This window comes from Mastigoproctus giganteus, chromosome 11, assembly GCF_048544385.1.
Source record: "Mastigoproctus giganteus isolate SK-2022 chromosome 11, ASM4854438v1, whole genome shotgun sequence".
Taxonomy (NCBI): Eukaryota; Metazoa; Arthropoda; class Arachnida; order Uropygi; family Thelyphonidae; genus Mastigoproctus; species Mastigoproctus giganteus.
In genome coordinates, this window is record NC_143585.1 from 168,120,405 (window position 1) to 168,143,336 (window position 22,932).

General features: G+C 38.4%; 1 protein-coding gene across 4 annotated transcripts in view; it reads right to left on the minus strand.

The window, feature by feature from the left end:
* LOC150078561 (uncharacterized) overlaps nt 1-22,724 on the minus strand; it is a 773,569-nt gene extending 750,845 nt beyond the window's left edge. For all 4 annotated transcript variants that reach the window (XM_090385507.1, XM_090385508.1, XM_090385509.1 and 1 more), the window contains exon 1: nt 22,437-22,724. The gene's annotated coding sequence lies outside the window, so the exon portion shown is untranslated. The remainder of the gene's footprint in view (nt 1-22,436) is intronic.
* Between the last annotated feature and the right edge of the window lie 208 nt (nt 22,725-22,932).

Here is a 22,932-nt window from a genome sequence, read left to right on the forward strand (position 1 = left end):
CTTGTATAAGGCAATGGTCAGACAACATCTTGAGTACTGTATACAGGTCTGGAGGCTTCATTTTAAGAAGGATGTAGAGCTGTTGGAACGAGTACAGAGAAGGGCAACAAGGGTTGCTCTTACGAAGAAAGGCTCAAATTTTGCAAATCACAGTGTCTGGAGACTAGGCACCTGCGAGGTGATCTGATTGAGGTGTATAAAGCCTTGAATGGTTGGAGCATGCTCAATGCTGATGGGATTCTTCCTCTTGATCAGAATAATCGCCTGAGAGGGCATAAATTCAAATTGAGGAAAGATGGTTGTAGGATAGATGTGTGGAAGTTTGCCTTTAGTCAAAGGGTGGTTGATTGCTGGAACAAACTTCCATCTGTCATTGTAGAAGTTGATATCTTAAATAGATTCAAGGCAGAACTTGACAAACATTTGGAGCGAGTGAATAGGTGAAATAAGGGGGTTTTTTTGGCTGATGCTAATATAAGCTTGCTTTCTTGCATCATGTACCTTTGCTAATGCTAATGATTTTGTGATTAACGAAGATTGGCAGAATGGTTAATGAAAGTTATCAAGATAAGCTATTGCAATGAGATGCAGAAAAATTAGGCTGTAAAATGTCAAATGAAGTTAACATTGATAAATGCTTGTTTGTTTGTTATTTGGTTTTCAGGAGCATTAGCAACTAAGGCCATATTGCTCCGAGGATATGAGGTGGTCATTCCCTGAACTTTCCGTATCCTCCGTATTTGGTGGTCACTGGCTGGAACCCCGGTCTAATCAAGAAGCGTATGGTACGCACTGCTGCTCCTTCTCACCTGGCTACAGAGGTGCCACTGATAAATGCAAGTTACTTCATATAGTAGCAGTAATCCCAGATTAACATATAGGTTGCGTGGTAACACAATCAGGGTAGTGAAGAAGGAAAAAGATGTTGGTGGGGGGGGGGATTATTGTGGAGTCAGCTATGAAGTTCTGGGCAGTGCAGACAGGTGCCAGTAAAACTCATGGGGCTTTCTCAATGGCATGCAGGCATTTTGCCAGTAGGAAAACGAGTTATGGTTAAATTTGAGTGTCTGCAATTAATCCCAGACACGATAGGAGGGAGTATATAATGAGAACCTTGTCAATCAATTCTGCCATGGAGATATTGTGCAAGGCTCATGGGGTAGAATTTTTATCAGCACGATTTGTGCTTATTAACAGGAGAGACTGTTTTTACAGAGATGGGATAGATTTAAATAGAAGGGGGCGCAAGAATATTTGCTGATGTTTGCTGATGTTCGAGGCAGTGTTAGGTGGGTCGGAAAACTGCTAACTTCGGGGGATTCACAGACTAATAGATTAGCAGTAACCACAGGCAGAGATGAAAGTGATTCTTTCACTGCTTCTACTGGAATGAGCAGCAGCCTAGAAAGCAAGGTGCTGGTGATTTCAAGGACTGCTAAGATCATCACAGAACAAGTAAATATATAGGCTGTGTTAGGGTAAATAACAGTAAGTATTGTAAATAAATGTAATAAATTTGTAGTGCTGGTCAATACTACAAAGGCAGATACTGTTGGGATATCAGAGACATGGTGTCACACAGAATGCATAATTAGAATTTGGGGAGTACAATGTGCACAGAAAAGATATAGACAGGATAGGAAGGGAGGAGAGATTATGCTGTTAGATAAACACAAAATCTAAGGAACTGAATCCAGTTGACATAAGAAGACACTGCAATGTTGAGTCAGTTTGGTGTGAGATAAATACCAGGATACCATATTCACATCTGGTGAGTATGGGCTTGGCACACCCAGGGTCCTGAGCTGGACACCATCATTCTTCTCTTTCTTGGTGATTCCCTTCTATTTCTGACACACACATACACACACACACACTCTCTCTCACTCTCACTCTCTCTCTCTCTCTCTCTCTCTCTCTCTCAGAGGTAACTCAATTTTTTTTTTTTTTGGCTGGTGCAGCAAAAGCCTCAGGCTTCCTTGTACCATATGGCTAATTATAATAATAATAAAAATAATATACCCTAATGAGCACAATGAACAACTTTACAGAGAAACAAGAGTTGGCCAGTTTTTTTTTTTTTTTTTTTTTTTTGTAGTTGTTGGCACATCGGCTTCTGTGGCCATAATGCACCTCCCAAGGTTTTTGCAGTACTCTGATCCAAGCCCTAGGCGGGAATCGAATCCGCGACCTTTGGGTTGCCAGGGAGGCACTTTACCCACCCGGCTAGCCCGGCCGGCCGAGTTGGTCAGTAAATCAGAATGTCTTATAATGGGGGATTTTAACTTCTCAGATATTGACTGGAACTTGTAGGTTGGTTACACGTTCACAATGTAACTACCATCAGGGGTACACAGAAGGATTTTGCTTTCGTAACAGTGACTATAGTGGTCTCAGACAGTTTTTAAATTCTGTAAAGTGGGAACAACGGATGATGTTACCAACAGCAAATTCTAAATGGAAAGCTTTCAAAGAATTAATCGTGGAAGCTACTAAACTTTTCATACTACTAAGAAATGCTGTTCAAGGCTTAGGCCTAAATGGATGTCAAATGAACTAAAGAGACTTGTGGCAGAGAAGAAAAATGCATATGATGCATATAAATTATCAGGCAACACTGAAGCCTATGGTAGATATAAGCTAGTCTGTAATCAAGTCATAAAGAAGGTTACTAGAAATCTTTCGCAAAGGCTGCAAAGAATTCTTTACTTATGTACACTCTAGAAGGAAAAGGATGAATGATTGATCCACTTTATATCGATCGATCGACTGTTGATGATCCTACTCAGGTAGCTGACAAACTGAATGAGCATTCTGCATCTACATTCACACATGGACTCTCTACAGCACATGGACTCTCTACGGAAGTGTAGGCAAGAAGTTTATCAAACTCTAACAGGAGTTAAAGATTTTGTAATAACTGAGAGCAAAATGGAGGAGAAATTGTTGAAGTTAAACAAAGAAAGGCACCTGGGGTAGACGGAGTCTATCTTGTTATATTAAAGGAGGCAGCAAAGAAAGTAAGCAAACCCTCAGCCATAACTATGAGCATCCTTGGGTTCTGGAGAGGCCCACCACCAACTGGAGATGTGCAAAAGTATCCCCAATTTGCAAAGGGGATCAAAGGGTGACAAGTAATTACAGACCTATTATTTTAACTTCAGTTCCAGGGAAAATAATGGAGTCACTTTTTTTTCTTTTTTTTTTGTAGTTGTTGGCGCATAGGCTTCTGTGGCCATAATACACCTACCAAGGTTTTTGCAGTACTTTGATCCTAGCCCGAGGCAGGAATCGAACCCGCAACCTTTGGGTTGCCAGGCAGGCACTTTACCCACCCGGCTAGCCCTGGTTAAAGAAGCATTGCAGAATCATCTAAACAAGACTGCAGTTATAGTTCAGACATAGCATGGGTTCGTTAATGGGAAGTCTTGTCTGGCCAATTTGATTGGATATTACGTGATTCGCAAAGGAACTGGATACAAAAAATTATTTACAAGGATATAAGAACCATCTGGGCAATATACAGTGGATTTCTTTGATATACAGTGGATTTCTGTTATTTGGGCAACAGGTTAATCGGGGCAGCTGTTTATTTGAGGCAAATCTTAAAAAACAGAACCCAATCGAGAAAATAGCCAGGGTTTACTTCGCTTAATTGGGACAACATGCCGTTTAATCCAGGCAAGAGACCGCAGCACTGGAGATTACCCTACAATTGTCTCCGACCATACCACGTGGTGCTGTCGGATTTCTGGAGGTCACAACAATAAAATAATAAAAACAATTAGCAGTCACCTGTTTATTGGGCTTTTCTGTTAGTGAAATCAGTCGTGAACGGATAGTAAACTTGATCTTATTGAATTTGTGATGAAATTCTGTGGGTTATTATGGCAAAATGTGTTTACACTTCCATGAAATCTTCAATCATATAAAAAAATTTATTTTCAGAATCTTCTCTTCATTCCTATTTTTAAAGCTTCGTAACATGTTACTCCGTTCTCAATTGCGCGTATCGTGTTACTTGCAATTGTGTGCCAAGTTCTTTGTTATTGATTGCTTATCTTTTTACTGTTTAAAATTTCAGTGAGCAGAAATGTCAACTAGTTAGTATATACACATTACAGTACATATTAATTATTCAGATTATCACGTATATTCTTCCGATTTTCACGTATCATTTAATTTTTTAATTGGTAAGGTAATAAAGGGTAAATTTGTGCTTAATATATCTTTACTTTTATAGCCTGTGGATAATATTCCTCCTATTTTTGCTAATTAGAATTGCTGTTTAATAGAATTAAAATTCAATTCACAAATGTGATCACAATGACCGGCGCTTACTACACATCGCATAGTGAACGGTACTTTACTATGGTGACTCCATCGTAACGTGATTTGATTGTACAGCGAAAAAATTGTAAAGTGGGGGTCCAATGTATTTTTAACTATTTACATGAAACTTCAGATAATTGGGGTAGCCGCTTAATCGGGCTAAAATGCACTAGTCCCGATGTGTCCCAAATAACTGGAATCGACTGTATTATAATTTTAACATAAATGCTGTAGACATGTGAAAACTGAAATATTTAACACAAGACCCAGCACATAAAAAAGGTTGCCATTACAAACTAGTGCCATCTACCTATGATATCACACACTTGATCATATACTTGGATTTCAGGAAAGCTTTTGATACTGTTGCACATGGAATACTACAGTACAAATTGAAGCAGTATGGCATTAAGGGCAAGTTGCTGCTATTGACAAAGATAGGGTTGAGTGGGACGACACAGAGTGGAAATCAATGGACTCTGCTCTTTGTGGACTAATGTTAGTAATTCTAAAATAACCAGTGTTTGGTGTTGGGCTCATTTTTGTTTTCTCTGTTTATCAATAACATTGATGAAGACATATCAGGCTTAATGTCAAAGTTTGCAAATGATATGAAGTTTGGCAGGGTTGTTAATGACAGTAATGGGAGTATGCTACTGCAACAGGATATAGAAGAGTTGGGCAGGTGAGCTGACTGGGGCAACTGAAGTTTAACATTGACAAATGCAAAATACTGCATATGGGTAGCAGTAACTCCAAGGTAATGTACAAATTGTGCGGTACTACACTCAGTTTAGTGAAAAATGAAAAAGAACTGGGGGTAGTTGTGTTATCAGATATGACATTTTCTGAGCAGCATAGATAGGCTGCTAGAGCAGCTCAAGGGGTCTCGTCAATGATATACTGGAATTTTACTAGCAGGGATAAGGAGGTGATTATCCATTTGTATAAGGCAATAGTCAGGCCACACCTCTAATACTGCACACAGGTCTGGAAGCCTCATTTTAGGAAGGATGTAGAGCTGGAATGAGTACAGAGAAGGGCAACAAGATTGGTGAGAGGAACAAGGAGTTGCTCTTACCAAGAAAGGCTTAAGTTCTGCAAATTGCAGTCTGGAAACTAAGCACCAGCAAAGTGATCTGACTGAGGTGTATAGGCCTTGAAGGGTTTAAGCAAGCTCAATGCTCATGGGATTTTTGCTCAGATTAAGAACTTGAGGGGCATATAATTCAAATTGAGGAAAGGCAGTTATAGAATAGATGTGCAGAAATTTGCCTTTAGCCAGTTGGTGATTGATTACTGGAACAAAACTTCCATCTGTCGTGGAAGTTGATAACTTAATTTTTTTTTTTTTTTTTTAGCTGATGTATAAGCTCCCTTTCTTAAATCATATGCAATGCTAATACTAAAGGAGGTGATTATCCTGTTGTGTAACACAATGATTAGGCTACATCTTGAGTACTGCACTTTGGAGCCTCAGTTGCAGAAGATGTGGATCTTTTGGAACAGGTACACAGAACAGCAATAAGATTAGTGAGGGGAACAAATTACAGTGTCTGGAAAGTAGATACCTGCAAAAAAATCTGACTGAGTTATTTGCAGCTCTGAAGGGATTGAGTAAGGTCAATGCTGATGCACTCCTTCCTCTTGCTCAGATACACACACATGAGAGCATAATTTCAAATTAAAGGATGGTTGCAGGATGGATGTACCGAAATCTGTCCTCAGCCAGTAAGTAGCTAAATATTATAACAAACTTCCATTTGGTGTTGCAGTAGTGGTTAGTAGAGGATGGAAAGTGATATGGGAAGTTTTTTTGTGTTTTTTTTTGGCTGATGCTGTTTAAATTGCTTTCTTGCATCTACTAATAGTGAGATAGTCACTCACACAGTAGAGCAAGGCTTTTCTGGATTCACTGGATGACTGTTTTTTATATCATTATGTTAGAGGGACTACAATGAGAGAAAGAAAAACCCTTGATTTGATTATTAGTGGTGACGTCATACATTAAGAATCTGCAGATAAAGGAAACACTAGGCAGCAGTGATTGAAGAGTATTGACATGGGATTTACTTAAGGATGTAACTACTGTCAAGAGAACAAGCAATGAAATTGTTTGTTCTCTTGACAATTGCTAGAATGAAAATCTATTAAGTGGGATAAAGTGATGATATTACCAACAACAAATTTTAAGTGGGAAGCATTCAGGGAAGTAATTATAGAAGCTACCAAGCTTTTTATATCAACTAACAGATATCCTTCAAGATTTAGATCTAAATGGATGTCAAATAAACTGATGAGCCTAGTGAAAGAGAAGAAAATGCAAAGGAAGCACACAAAGTGGTTTAGTCAAGTTATGGCAGATTATCAGAAGTGTACACCAAAGAGGAGCAGGCAATAACTTACGAAAGAGTTCTCATTAAGAAAATACTTCTTTTCTTTACTAGAAGAAAAAAAGACACAAGACCAATGAACCACATTGGTAAGGCATTAGCAGAGGCAAATGATGCAAGAAAGCAAGTTTATGCAGCATCAGCCAAAAAAAAAAAAAAAAAAACTCCCCCATTTCACCCCTCCGTTCTTTCCAAAAACCTGTCCAATCCAACAGGTTAAAAACCTGTTGGACTGGACAGGTTTTTGGAAACTTCAACTATCAACTTCCACAACAAAGGATGCAAGTCTGTTCCACCAATCAACTACCCACTGGCTAAAGACAAACTTCCGCACATCTATCCTACATCTCTCTTTCCTCAATTTGAATTTATGCCTTCTTAAGTGATTATTCTGAGCAAGAAGAACAATCCCATCTGCATTGAGCATGCTCAAACCATTCAAGGCTTTATACACCTCAATCAGATCACCTCGCAGGTGCCTAGTCTCCAGACACTGTAAATTGCAAAACTTAAGCCTTTCTTCATAAGAGCAACTCTGTTCCATTCACTAATCTTGTTGCCCTTCTCTGTACTCGTTCCAACAGCTCTACATCCTTCTTAAAATGAGGCCTCCAGACCTGTATACAGTACTCAAGGTTTGGCCTGACCATTGCCTTATACAAGGGGATAATCACCTCCTTATTCCTGCTAGAAACATTCCTGTATATCACTGACAAGACACTGTAAGCTATTCTTGCAGACCGTCTGCACTGCTCAGAAAATTTCATATCCGCCTACACAATTCCCCCCAAGTCCTTTTCATTCTCTACCACTGTCAGAGTGGTACCACAGAGTTGATACGTTACTCTGGGATTACTGCTTCCCATATATTGTACTTTACAAATTTTGAATGTAAAACTTCATTTGCCACCTCTCAGCCCATCTGCTCAACTTTTCTAGATCCTGTTGCAGCAGTGTACTGTCATTAACAACCTGTCAACTTTTGTATCGTCTGCAAACTTGGACATTAAGCCTGATATACCATCATCAATATCATTTATAAATACAAAAAACAACAATGGACCCAACACTGAACCTTCAGGGACTCCACCAATAACATTGGTCCACGAAGAGCAGTGTCCATTGATTAGCACACTCTATCTTCTCCCACTCAACCATCCCTTTATCCATAGCAGCAATTTGCACCAATGCCACATTGCTCCAATTTGTTCAGCAGTCTTCCATGTGCAACAGTATAAAAAGCCTTTCTAAGATCCACATATATGATATAAAAGTTATTCTCTGCATCCAGTTCCTTTGTGACCACATCATAGTATCCAATCAAATTGGTCAGGCAATACTTTCCCTTAACAAACCCATGCTGTACCCAAGCTATAACTGAAGTCTTGTTTAGATCATCCTGCAGTGCTTCTTTTACCAGTGCCTCCATTAATTTTCCTAGAACAGAAGTTAAACTAACAGGACTATAATTACTCATGTCGCCCTTTGATTCTCCTTTGTGAATTAGAGTCACATTCGCACATCTCCAGTCCATGGGTACCTCCCCTGAATCCTAAGAAGCTCTCATAATTATGGCTAAGGGGTTTGTTTACTTCCTTTGCTGCCACCTTTAATATAACTGGATACATCCCATCCACTCTGGGTGCCTTTTTTTATGTTTATCTTCAACAATTTCTCCTCCACTTTCCTCTCAGTTATTACAAAATCATCTAGCTCACTGCCAGAGTTCAATTCACCTCTGGCATTCCCCTCCCTAAATAACTCCTCATGTGTGAATCTAATGCAAAATTCTTTGAGTAAATTCCACTTCAGCTCATTTAGTTTGTTAGCCACCTGAGCAGGATCATCAACAGTTGAACCATCAATATCCAGTGGATCAATCTGATTCATCCCTTTCCTTCTAGAGTTTACATAGGTAGAGAACTCTTAGCTGTTTTTCTTTGCATTATTTGCCAAAGATTTCTCATAATCTTCCTTTGCCTGCCTAATCTCCTTTGTGACTTGGTTACAGACCAGCTTATATCTATCATAAGCCTCCATGTCACCCATTAATTTATATGTTTTAGGGTTGAATTCGAGAATTAGGGTTGAATTTGAAAGTGTCTGCAATTCTGCCCAGACACGATAGGAGGAGTATATGATGAGAGCCTTGTCGATCAATTCGGCCCTGGAAAGATTGTGCAAGGCTCAAGGGGTAGAATTTTTTTCAGCCTGGAATGTACTTGTTAACAGGAGAGATTGCTTCTACAGGGATGGGATACACTTAAATAGAAAGGGTGCAAGAATATTTGCTGATGCTATCGAGGCAGTGTTAGGTGGGTCGGAAAACTGCTAGCTTGGGGGGAGACAAAGACCAATAGATTGACAGTAGCCACTGGCAGAGGTGAAAGAGATTCTTGCACTGCTTCTATTAGAATGAGCAGAAGCCTGAAAAACAAGATGCATGGTATTTCAGAGACTGCTGGGAGCCATTGCGGTACAAGTAAACACATGGGTTGTGTTAGTGTAGCTAAGAATAGAAACAGGTGCAGGTATACTTGCGTGTACACCAATGCTAGGAGTTTAGTAAATAAATTTGATGAATTTGAGGTATTGCTCAAAACATCAAAGGCAGATATTGTTGGGATATCAGAGACGTGGTGTCACACAGATATAAGGGATGCAGAAATGCAATTTGGGGAGTACAACGTCTACAGAAAGGATAGACAGGATAGGAAGGGGGGAGGGGTTATGCTATTAGTTAAGAAACACATAAAAACCAAGGAAGTGAAGCCAGTCGACATCGCTGGACAGTGCAGTGTTGAGTCAGTTTGGTGTGACATAAGCATTGGGAGATCAAAATTGAGAGTAGGAGTGTGCTATAGGCCTAATGACTCTGATGAGTATAATAAGGAACTGTACAGGGAAATAGAGTGGGCCAGTAAATCAGAGAGTCTTATAATGGGAGATTTTAATTTCCCAGATATTGACTGGAATTTGGGGGCTGGTTACTCACACACTAGCAGGGCTTTTGTGGATTTATTGGATGATTGTTTTCTACATCAGCATGTTCGGGAGGCAACTAGAGGGAGTAATACTCTTGATTTGATTATCAGCAGTGATTCTTCATGCATTAAGAAACTGCAGATAAATGAACCACTAGGTGGCAGTGATCACAGTGTGCTGAAGTGGGATTTACTGAAAGAGGTAACTACCATTAGGGGTAAAGGGAAGGGTTATTGCTTCCATAAAGGCGACTACGATGGACTGAGACAGTATTTAAATTCTATACAGTGGGACCAACTGATGATGTTACCAACAGCAAATTCAAAATGGGAAGCATTCAAAGAACTTATCTTGGAAGCTACTAGGCTTTACATACCAACTAAGAAATATTGTTCAAGGTTTAGGCCAAAATGGATGTCAGATGAACTAATGAGGCATATGGCAGAGAAGAAAAATGCATGGGATACTTACAAATTAACACATGACACAGAAGCCTATGATAGATACAAGTTGATATGCAACCAAGTTACAAAGGAGGTTAGGCAGGCGAAGGCAGATTACGAGAAATCCTTGGCAAGGGATGCAAAGAAAAACAGCAAAGAGTTCTTTACTTATGTAAACTCTAGAAGGAAGGGGATGAATCAGATTGGTCCACTTGATATTGATGGGTCAACTGTTGATGATCCTGCTCAGGTAGCTAACAAACTAAATGAATATTTTGCATCGACATTCACACATGAGGAGTTATTCAGCAAGGGGAATGCCAGAGGTGTATTCAACTCTAGCAGTAAGCTACAGAATCTTGAAATAACTGGGAGTAAAGTGGAGGAGAAACTGTTGAAGATAAACACAAGAAAGGCACCCGGGGTGGATGGGATCTATCCAGTTATATTAAAGGAGGCAGCAAAGGAAGTAAGCAAACCCTTACCCTTAATTATGAGAGCTTCCTTGGACTCAGGGGAGGTACCCATAGACTGGAAATGTGCAAATGTGACCCCAATTCACAAAGGAGGATCAAAGGCTGACACAAGTAATTATAGACCTGTGAGCTTAACTTCTGTTCCAGGAAAATTAATGGAGGCACTGGTTAAAGAAGCACTGCAGGATCATTTAGACAAGACTTCAGTTATAGCTCAGACACAGCATGGATTTGTTAAGGGGAAGTCTTGCCTGACCAACTTGATTGGATACTATGATGCAGTCACAAAAGAACTGGATGCAGGGAATAACTTTGATATTATATACTTGGATCTTAGAAAGGCTTTTGATACTGTTGCACATGGAAGACTGCTACACAAATTGGAGCAGTGTGACATTGGAGGCAAATTGCTGCTATGGATAAAGGGGTGGTTGAGGGGGAGAAGACAGAGAGTGGTAATCAATGGACACTGCTCATCGTGGACTAATGTTATTAGTGGAGTCCCTCAGGGCTCAGTGTTGGGTCCATTATTGTTTTCTGTATTTATAAATGATATTGATGATGGTATATCGGGCTTAATGTCCAAGTTTGCAGATGATACAAAGGTTGGCAGGGTTGTCAAGGACACTACTGACACTATGCTGCTGCAACAGGATCTGGAAAGGTTGAGCAGATGGGCTGAGAGGTGGCAAATGAAGTTTGACATTGACAAATGTAAAGTACTACACATGGGAAAAAGCAACCCCAGAGCAACGTATCAACTCTGTGGTACTACACTGACAGTGGTAGAGAATGAAAGGGACTTGGGGGTGATTGTGCAGGCAGATATGAAGTTCTCTGAGCAGTGCAGACGGGCTGCAAGAGTAGCTCATGGAGTATTGTCAATGATATACAGGAATTTTTCCAGCAGGGATAAGGAGGTGATTATTCCATTGTATAAGGCAATGGTCAGGCCACACCTAGAGTACTGTATACAGGTCTGGAGGCCTCATTTCAAGAAGGATGTAGAGCTGCTGGAACGAGTACAGAGAAGGGCAACAAGATTAGTGAATGGAACAAAGGGGTGCTCTTACGAAGAAAGGCTTAAGTTTTGCAAATTACAGTGTCTGGAGACTAGGCACCAGCGAGGTGATCTGATAGAGGTGTATAAAGCCTTGAATGGTTTAAGCATGCTCAATGCTGATGGGATTCTTCCTCTAGCTCAGAAAAATCACCTGAGAGGGCATAAATTCAAATTGAGGAAAGACAGATGTAGGATAGACGTGCGGAAATTTGCCTTTAGCCAGCGGGTGGTGGGTTGGTGGAACAGACTGCCATCCCTTGTGGTGGAGGTTGATAGCCTAAATAAGTTTAAGGCTCAGCTGGACAGGTATTTTGAACGAACAGAGGGGTGAAGTGGAAGGGGTTTTTTTTTTTTTTTTTTTTGCTGATGCTGCATAAGCTTGCTTTCTTGCATCAAATGCCTCTACTAATGCTAATTGGTGAGGGGAATAAAAGGGTGCTCTTAGCAAGAAAAGATGAAGTTCTGCAACTTGCAGTGCCTGGAGATTGAGGTGTATAAGGCCTTGAAGGTTCAGCAAACTGAATGTTGATGGGATTCTTAGTTTTGCTCAGACTAAGAACCTGAGGGGGCACAGTTTCAAATTGAGGAAAAATAGTTGCAGAACAGATGTGAGAAAATTTGCCTTTAGCCAGCGGGTAATTGATTGGTGGAACAGGCTTCCATCTTTTGCTGTGGAAGCAAATAGCCTAAATAAATTTAAGGCTGAGCTGGACAGGTATTTGGAACGAATGGGGGATGAAATGGGTTTTTTTTTTTTTTTTTAGGCTGATGTTGCATAAGCTTGCTTTCTTGAATCATATGCCTCCATCAATGCTAATGCTAATTCAGATCTTAGAAAGGGTTTTGATACTGTTGCGCACAGGGAAAACTGCTGCACAAATTGGAGCAGTGTGACATTGGAGAGAAACTGCTGCTATGGACAAAGGAATGGTTGAGTGGGAGAAGACAGTGGTAATCAATGGACACTGCTCTTCGTGGACTAATGTTATTAGTGGAGTCCCCCAGGGTTCAGTGTTGGGTCCACTGTTGTTTTCTGTATTCATCAATGATATTGATGATGGTATATCAGGCTTAAAGTCCAAATTTCCAGACGATACAAAGGTTTGCAGGGTTGTTGATGACAGTACGTTGCTGCAACAGGATCTAGAAAAGTTGAGCAGATGGGCTGAAAGGTGGCAACTGAAGTTTAACATTGACAAATGTAAAGTACTGCATATGGGAAGCAGTAACCCTAGAGTAACGTATGAACTGTGTGGTACTACGCTGACAGTGGTAAAGAGTGAAAAAGACCTGGGGGTAATTGGGCAGGCAGATATGAAGTTTTCTGAGCAGTGCAGATGGTCTGCAAGAGTAGCTTATGGTGTCTTGTCAATGATATACAGGAATTTTTCTAGCAGAGATAAGGAGGTGATTATCCCCTTGTATAAGGAAATGGACAGGCCACACCTTGAGTACTGTATACAGGTCTGGAGGCCTCATTTTAAGAAGGATGTAGAGCTGTTGGAACGAGTACAGAGAAGTGCAACAAGATTAGTGAATGGAACAAGGATTTGCTCTTATGAAGAAAGACTTAAGTTTTGCAAATGTCTGGAGACTACGCACCTGCGAGGTGATCTAATTAAGGTGTATAAAGTCTTGAATGGTTTGAGCATGCTCAATGCTGATGGGATTCTTCCTTTTGCTCAGAATAATCACCTGAGAGGGCATAAATTCAAATTGAGGAAAGACAGTTGTAGGATAGATATGCGGAAGTCTGCCTTTAGCCAGCGGGTGGTTGATTGCTGGAACAAACTTCCATCTGTCGTTGTGGAAGTTAATAGATAAACAGATTCAAAGGCAGAACTGGACAAACATTTAGAGTGAGTGGATGGGTGAAATGAGAAAGGTCTATGTGTTGTTTTTTTTGGCTGATACTATATAAGCTTGCTTTCTTGCATCATGTGCCCTTGCTAATGATAAGTCTAGAAACATACTAAGCATTGTTTTTTTCTGGATTACCACAATAATTCCTTTGCCTACAAATTTTATATTCTCTTCCTTAAATAAGGCATTTTCATAATTTTTTGATCAAACAACCCAATTTTCTTGTTTTATACTCCATTATGATGGGATTCCTTCAAAAGCTCAATTTCTGAAGTGGATTATTCCAAACGAACCTTTTCAATCACCAATGCACAGAATCCCTAATCTTATTGTCCTTGTGACCTTGCTAACTTTGTACTTCTCCCATAGTAGTTTAAATGAGAGCTAGTGAATGTCCAAGGTTTGATTTCCTTTAACACATTGTTTCTTAAAAGAAATCTGGATTACCACAGCCATTTGTATAGAGTTATGCTTTTTTAAACAAACTTCAGACTCTGTTACCTTCACATTTATAATCAATCAATGTACCCTTATTAATTAAATGCCTTCTGTTCGGTTTTTTTTTTTTTTTATGAAAACCCCAAACACGAAAGGTATCAAAATCTATAGTACTTAGTACCATGCATGGGTTGAAGGAGAAGTATTGGGGGAGGGGGATGCCGGAAACTTTGCTCTAGAGCAGGGGTGGGCAACGTTTTTCGTCAGCGGGCCGAATGAAATTTTCGTATCATGATGCGGGCCGAATGAAATTTTCGCATCATGATGCGAACCGGAATAGATTGAACGATTTAATAAAAAAAATCAGAACCTAAAAAATGTTATATTACTTGAATTACCAAATTATTAATGTATTTTTAAAAAAAATATCTGAATGTCCAATTATCATTGAAAATGCGGCATTCGGCATCAATTTTTCTTTTTTTTTTTAATTGGCTCATTTTATGGGCTATAAATTATATTAAATTAAAAACTGTAATAATTAGAAAAGGCGAGATATTTTATAAAACATAAAATATCTCGCACCAATATTATTTTTTTCAATAAGAAGTCAAAACCAAAGGAACTTCGTTCGATCGATGCTACAATAATAATTAGGATATAACTCCTTGACGCTGCGTAGAATCACTTGGTTACTGTTGTACTGGCTGCGATTCCCGATTGAACCGAATTAAGCCGAACGTTTACGGCGAGTGTAGTCAGGTATGGATTTTCTATATTTATGCATTTACCGAGGGGGGCCAGATTCAGCATCGTTGCAGGCCGGATGTGGCCCGCGGGCCGGCTGTTGCCCACCCCTGCTCTAGAGACTAAACATGGGTTTCACCACTTCAAGCCTCCAACAAGCAAAGTGGTGGTATTTCACCGGTTGATGAAAGTCATCAACCACCTTAATTTAATTTAGGCTACCTTTATCGGGACTCAATTCCATATTACTAAGCTTAACTTCATTACTCTCTGTCTGACAACTATTGAATTCTGGAATAAAATATTCTGCAGATTCCTAGATAAGCACTTTATACCTTTTCTCCATTATAATACTTAAGCTGAACTGCAATCAATGAATTATACTGATTATTAATCCGTATTTCTATTAATCTGATCAGAAGTCTCCAAAAACTGAGATCACTGATCCTTCAGATTGCTATTACTGGCAGAAGCCTTAATAACATTGAGTTACTAATTGTCGAATTATAAATTCATTTCCATCTTCTAATAGTGATAATCTTTTTTCTCATATTCAATTAGGCTTAAATATTTCCAACGAGAGAAAGTTGTAGCGTGAACTTTATAGAAATAATAATTATCATCAGCATTGGAAGTCATATGAGTATCATTAAAAGAGTTCTCAGGTCTTCGGTAATTCTGCCCCAATGACTGACTCAGTAAGCTGGCCATTTATTAATCTGATTCAACTAACCATTGTTTGCATATTTTGGAGTCAGAATCTACACATTTGGATGGATTGGACGAGTTAAGAATAGTACAGTTCTGGCATTTACAAATTTGACTGCAGTTGTTAACATGTCCACAATAAACCTTATAAGCTTAATGTCTTATTACACATAGCAAAAACATAAATCCATATCAGATCTGAAGTAGTAATAGCATGTTGCCCACCTTTCACATTTCATCTGTTCATAATGGTTGGAATTGTTCGAATAATCAGATGTAGGATAGATGTGCGGAAATTTGCCTTTAGCCAGCGGGTGGTTGGTTGGTGGAACAGACTTCCATCCCTTGTAGTGGAGGTTGATAGCCTAAATAAGTTTAAGGCTCAGCTGGACAGGTATTTTGAACGAACAGAGGGGTGAAGTGGAAGTGGGTTTTTTTTTTTTTTTTTGGCTGATGCTGCATAAACTTGCTTTCTTGCATCAAATGCCTCTACTAATGCTAATGCTAATCAATTTTATTCTTTGATTGGTTTACTTGTGCACCAGAGTTGCCATTTATTTACTCTAGCTGATCATAAACTTTTAATTTTTCAGTAGCACTGTTACCATTACCATTTATTAACTCTGTAACACTGTCACTATTAGGAGAGCAATACAGCATAGCTCCATCAACAAATGTTACCATTTTGGCCTTTAAGAAAAAATATCCAATCCAATTATATTTGGAGAAGTAGCAAAAGAAGTCAGCAAACTGTCAGCCAAATTACCAGAGCATCCTTAGATTTATGGAGTTCCCTATGGATTGGAGATATGTGAATGTATTCCGAATTCACAAAGGTGGATCAAAGGGTGAAATGAGCAATTACAATCCTGTAAATTTCAGTTCTGTTCTAGGGAAAATAATGAAGTTTCAGGTTAAGGAAGTAATGCGAAATCACCTAGACAGACAGCAGTTATATGGCAATTACAATATGGATCTGTTAAGGGGAAATCTTGTCTAATCTGATTAGCTAACCAATTAGCTTCTATGACATAGTAACAAAGTAACTGGAAATAAAAAACAATTCTGACATCATATACTCAGATTTCAGTAAAGCTTTTGACACTGTTCCACATAAAAGACTGCTGTACAAATTTGAGCACATTAAGGACAAGTTACCACTATGAATAAATTAGATCTTGTTATTACTGGAGTCCCTCATGGTTCAGTGTTGAGACCATTCTTGTTTTCAATATTTATTAATGGCATCAACAAAGGTGTATCAGTCTCAATGTTTAGTTTGCTGATGATACAAAAGTTGGCGGAATGGTAATGACAGTAATCAGGATACACCACTGCAATAATAACTATAAAAATTAGGCAGATGGGTTGAGAAGTGCCAATAGAAGCAATAAATGGGAATTCTTTTAATACTGTAATGCACTTGACTGAACTGCCTATTTAATTTTTATTATTTATTGTTTGTTATTATTTAATATTATTTATATATATTTGTCCTGTAATTTGATTTTTTGAGCAGTTTTTGTTCCAATCAGGCTTGTTGAAATATTTCCTGATTGAATTGCATAAAAGCATAAAAAGAATTGTGTTTCACCAGTAATTTTGTTTCCAACATACAAATATGGTAATGTCTTGTATGCTATATCTTGTAAACTCCTCTGACCCTTGTGTCCATACCAGAGTATAAGGAGGAAATGTATTTATTAAGAGCCAACTTATGTCTTTCACTTCACGTATTCTTGATCAAACTAAAAAGTCACTCAGTCATGCATTAGAACAGCGATCTGATAAAACAAACTGAATACACCAATGATATGTATCAATCAAAAAAAAAGTTGAAAGAAGGATTTTGCTGTCTCATTTAACACATTTGTTGCCATAATATTTGAGAGAGAGTTCATTGTGCTGATTCAATGTAATTCATTTTGATTGTGCTGTTCATTGTGCTGAAATTTTTGGGTAATTAACATTCTGAAAATGAACATTCCGAAGTGCTGACAGTTCCAAAAATTTGAAAATAATGGTTGAAAAGTAAAAGTCTGAATTCATAGCTAAAAGCTAACACTTACTTTTGGGCTCAGTTGTAAATCAAAACAAAACTCAATTTTATGAAAGTATGTATTGGTATTAGTAGTGGCAAATGATGAAAGAAAGCAAGCTTATACAGCATCAATCAAAAAAAAAAAAAAAAAACCCCTCCCACATCACCTATCCATCCCCCACCACAGCAGTTTGTTTAGTTCTTCCTTGAATTTATTCAAACAAATTACCCACTTCCACAACAACAGATGGAAGTTTGTTCCAACAGTAACCACCCACTGGCTGAAGGCAAACTTCTGCTTATCCATCCTAAAAGCATCCACACTCAATTTGAATTTATGCCTCCTCATATGTATAGTCTGAGCATTAGCAAAGGCGCATGATGCAAGAAAGCAAGCTTATACAACATCAGCCATTAAACAAAAAAAAAATCTTATTTCACCCATCCACTCACTCCAAATGTTTGTCAAAAATGGGTACCAAATGTGTGCCTTGAATCTATTTAAGCTATCAACTTCTACAACAAATGAAAGTTTGTTCCAGCAATCAACCGCCTGCTGGCTAAAGGCAAACTTCCGCACATCTATCCTACAACCGTCTTTCCTCAATTTGAATTTATGCCCTCTCAGGCAATTATTCTGAGCAAGAGAAAGAATCCCATCAGCATTGAGCATGCTCAAACCATTCAAGACTTTATACACCTCAATCAGATCACCTCGCAGGTGCCTAGTCTCCAGACACTAATTTGCAAAACTTAAGCTTTTCTTCGTAAGAAGAAAAGCCCTTTGTTCCATTCACTAATCTTGTTGCCCTTCTCTGTACTCGTTCCAACAGCTCTACATCCTTCTAAAAATGAGGCCTTCAGATCTGTATACAGTACTCAAGATGTGGCCTGACCATTGCCTTATACAAGGGGATAATCACCTCCTTATCCGTGCTAGAAAATATTCCTGTATATCATTGATATACAGGAATTTTTCTAGGTTGGTTTTTCTAGGTTACTCAAGACGCTCTTGCAGACCGTCTGCACTGCTCAGAAAACTTCATATCTGCCTGCACAATTACTCCCAGGTCCTTTCCATTCTCTACCACTGTCAGTGTGGTACCACAGAGTTGATACGTTACTCTGGGATTACTGCTTCCCATATATAGTACTTTACATTTGTCAATGTTTAAATTTCATTTGCCACCTCTCAGCCGATCTGCTCAACTTTTCTAGATCCTGTTGCAACAGTGTACTGTCATTAGTGTCATTAACAACCCTGCCAACCTTCATATCATCTGCAAACTTGGACATTAAGCCTGATATACCATCATCACTATCATTTATAAATACAGAAAACAACAATGGACCCAACACTGAAACCTGAGGGACTCCACTAATAACATTAGTCCACAAAGAGCAGTGTCCATTGATTATCACTCTCTGTCTTCTCCCATTCAACCATCCCTTTATCCATAGCAGGGAGGCGCCTCCGTAGCCAGGTGGGCAGGAGCAGCAGTGCATAGCACACGCTTCTTGATTAGACCGGGGTTCGAGCCCATGCCCACCAAATACGGAGGATGCAGAAAGGTCAGGGAATGACCGCATATCCCTGGAGCAATATGGCCTTAGTTGCTAATGCTCCTAAAAACCAAATAACAAACAAACCATAGCAGCAATTTGCCTCCAATGTTTGCTCCAATTTGTGCAGCAGTGTTCCATGTAAAGCAAGAAGAAGAATGCATCAGTATTGAGCTTACACAATCTATTCAAAGCCTTATAATTTATCATATTACATAAACTAATCTCAAAATATATAAAAAAATAAATAAATAAATAAAAATGTGTACCAAGCTATAAACAAAACTGATCATTGATGATAATACCTCAGAGTTCAGTGTGCCAACAGAATCAAGCAATTCATTTCATGTGACTTTACTTTTAAACCATTCTTATAATACCCACTTAGGAATGGACACCTACATATGTTATAGCATGAGGTATTGTTGAGTGCTTATGATGTGTCAGATGCAATGAACGTGTTAACCCAAAGCACAATATGTACATTAGTTGCATTTGTAAATTGGGGCAGTAGTAATCCTACTTCAGAAAAAAAGTTAATAGTACAGATAAAGAGATTAGCAGAGGCATATGGTACAAGAAAGCAAGCTTATGCAGCATCAGCCAAAAAACATCCCATTTCCCCCCTCCATTTGTTCCAAATGCCTGTCCAGCTCAGCCTTAAATTTATTTAGGCTATTAGCTTCCACAACAAAAGATGGAAGCCTGTTCCACCAATCAACTACCTGCTGGCTAAAGGCAAATTTCTGCACATCTATTCTACAACTATCTTTCCTCAATTTGAAACTGTGCTTTTGACTCAGGTTCTTAGTCTGAACAAGAGGAAGAATCCCATCATCATTCAGCTTGCTTAACCCATTAAAAGCCTTATATACCTCAATCAGGTCACGTCACAGGTGCCTACTCTCCAGGTACTGGAATTTGCAGAACTTAATCCTTTCTTGGTAAGAGCATTCCTTTGTTCCCCTCACCAATCTTGTTGCCCTTCTTTGCACTCGTTCTAGCAACTCTACATCCTTCCTAAAATGAGGCCTCCAGACCTGTACACAGTACTCTCAGTGTGGCCTGTGCAAGGCTCAAGGGGTAGAATATTTTCAGCCTGGTCTGTACTTGTTGACAGGAGAAACTGCTTCTACAGGGATGGGGTACACTTAAATCGAAAGGGTGCAAGCATATTTGCTGATGCTATCGAGGCAGTGTTAGGTGGGTGAGAAAACTGCTGGTCAGAAAACAGATGGTTACATAAAAGACTGTTATAAATGCCACTGCCGTTCACGGACTAGCATGTTGAGCCAAGGGGCCCTTTACTGTTTTTAATATTTATTAGTGATACTGATGTGGGAATTTTAATTTGATGTCTTAAGTTTTTCTAATCATACAATGGTGAGCAGGCTGGTCAGTGACCATAATCAAGGTATGTTACTTTAAGAAGAGGCTATGTCAGGTGTGTGTGTTTAAGCATTAATGATAGGAGGTATCAGTGAATTGCATCTTTAACTATGTATATTCCTTGGCTGGTTTGCTGGATGAAAAAACAAACTCAACATTGTAAAAAAATAAAAATTCTTGCATTGCTGATAAGATTCAAACCTTATTTTTCACATGGTGTAGGAGAACAGTAATTAAAACCATTGTGCTACCCTTGAGGATACTAAATGAAAATCTAGATAAACTCAGAAGATGGGCTGAAAAATGGAAACCAAGTTTTAACACTGATAAATCCAAAGTACTATGTCTGGACAGCAATAATCTTGGAATAACATAGCATCTGTTGACCTGAAACTCAAGGTAGTTGAAAAAGAAGTAGTCCTAGAGGTAACTGTGCAGTCCAGGATGAAGTTTCTTAAGCAGTGCAAACAGGCAGCAACATCTCATGTGAATCTGTGAATGATAGACAGGAACTGCACTAGCAAGAACAAAGAGGTGATTTTCCAATGGTTTTCCAGATGTCAGCGGCACACATCTGAAAAACTGAATACAGGTTTGGAAACCTCATTTTAAGGAGGACAAATATTTGTTGGAACAGGCAATGTGAAATGCAATAATATTGTTTCGGGTCACAAAAGAATGTTATTAAATGAGAAAGATTGGGGTTCTATAAACTGGTGCCTCAAAAAACCAGGTAGCTACATAATCTAACTGAAGTGTATAAGGGTTTAAAATGGTTAAGTAAACTAAATGCTGATGGCATCTTTACTCTGAGATGTCACAATAAACAGACTTAAATTTAAACTGAAAACAGCTGATTGCAGATTAGTAGTGCAAAAATTCACATTCAGCCAGAGAGTAAACTGATTGTTATAAATACAGATGAAAGTTTATTACTTCCACCTAGCATTATGAAGTGGACTGTCTGAATAAAGTCTGGATAGCTAACTAGAATGAATGGGCAAATTAAGTGATGTGTGCGTTTTCATTTTTTTTTTTTTTTTTTTGGATGTTGCTATTTTAGCTTTGCTTTTTTATATCACATTGTTGCCAATATTAATATCCAGCGTTGTCTCATTAGTATGATAAACTCTTGCACAAGTTTAATTTTTTTTTTTTTTTTGATTCAAAGATTATCTATAATTAAATGGAATACAATCTTCCGTAGGCAAATACCATCTACCTTAGATGCAAAACAGTGCAACAAGTCTGAATTACGTTCAACAAGGTGTTTGTTTGCTGAACAACTCTAACAGTCCATCAAGTATATATATATATATATATTTTTTTTTTTTTTAATTAAGTAATTTACTTACGAACTTTTACGAATGGCAGCCGTTTATAATTCGCCACATGCTCGCACACATATTCATATATATATATATATATATATATATATATATAATTTAAAAATATATACAAATGATTAGAAAAGCCGTTCTTATTGCCCTCTGAAATACTACATCACTTTTATTTTTATAAAACAAAAACAGAAAATCCTCAAAACACAACACCTATAAACCTATACTGTAAGCAAACAGTAACATCAATGGTTATCTTGTAATTATCCTCTTTTGAAAATGCGCCCGATCACTAACAATTTCAAACTCTTGCACACAAAACTTAAAAATACGGATAATGATGAATTTATAACACAGTTTGTAAAATGTCTCCTTAGCCAAATGTATTCTCCTCCCTTTCTGGTTTAATTGTGTAAGCCTAAGGATAAAGATTATTGCTACTTAGTTCAACTTCCCCGAGGTTAACAGCCAGCTGTCCCAACTATTACTATATCCATAATGTTCGATGATGATTGGTATTAGTAATGGTTTTCATTTTGTAATTTCAGGTCAGTAAACACTGTGTGTCATTGTGCTGTTATTGCAAAAAAAAAAAAAAAAATACTATAGGCAACTTATTTTGCTTGAATAACTTAAAATGTTGTAAAACACTTACTCAGAGAACCAACTTAACGTTCACAATCGCTATACGAGGTAAACTGTCAACACAGCACGCAAGTAAAATTTTAGTTGCTTGCGCACCTATTCACGCATGTCTCGAAACATATCTTCAGTTTATACTCATATACTAAAACATTCAACAAAAAATGTATTAAATTTGTCACCTCTACAATTATCCCTAGCTCTATTTCAGCGTGACCATTGTTATTATTAATGATACTACTGTATTGCTCTGCAGTTCATTTTAAACATATACCGCGTATCAGGTTTTGTATGCAATTACTTTTGCTATTTTTCAATTTATGTTTAATACTGAATTCAAGCAACCAAGGAAAAAAAGGAAGTCCATGTAATGGTAGTCAATACAACAGGGCTCAGAGAATAATGAGCAATGCATAGTTGTGGCAGCTTAAAACTCAAAGATGAAAACTGTCCAAAGCCACAGCCAGCCCAACTAAGCAAACTTTCAGCCTATATTACATATTCAAAAG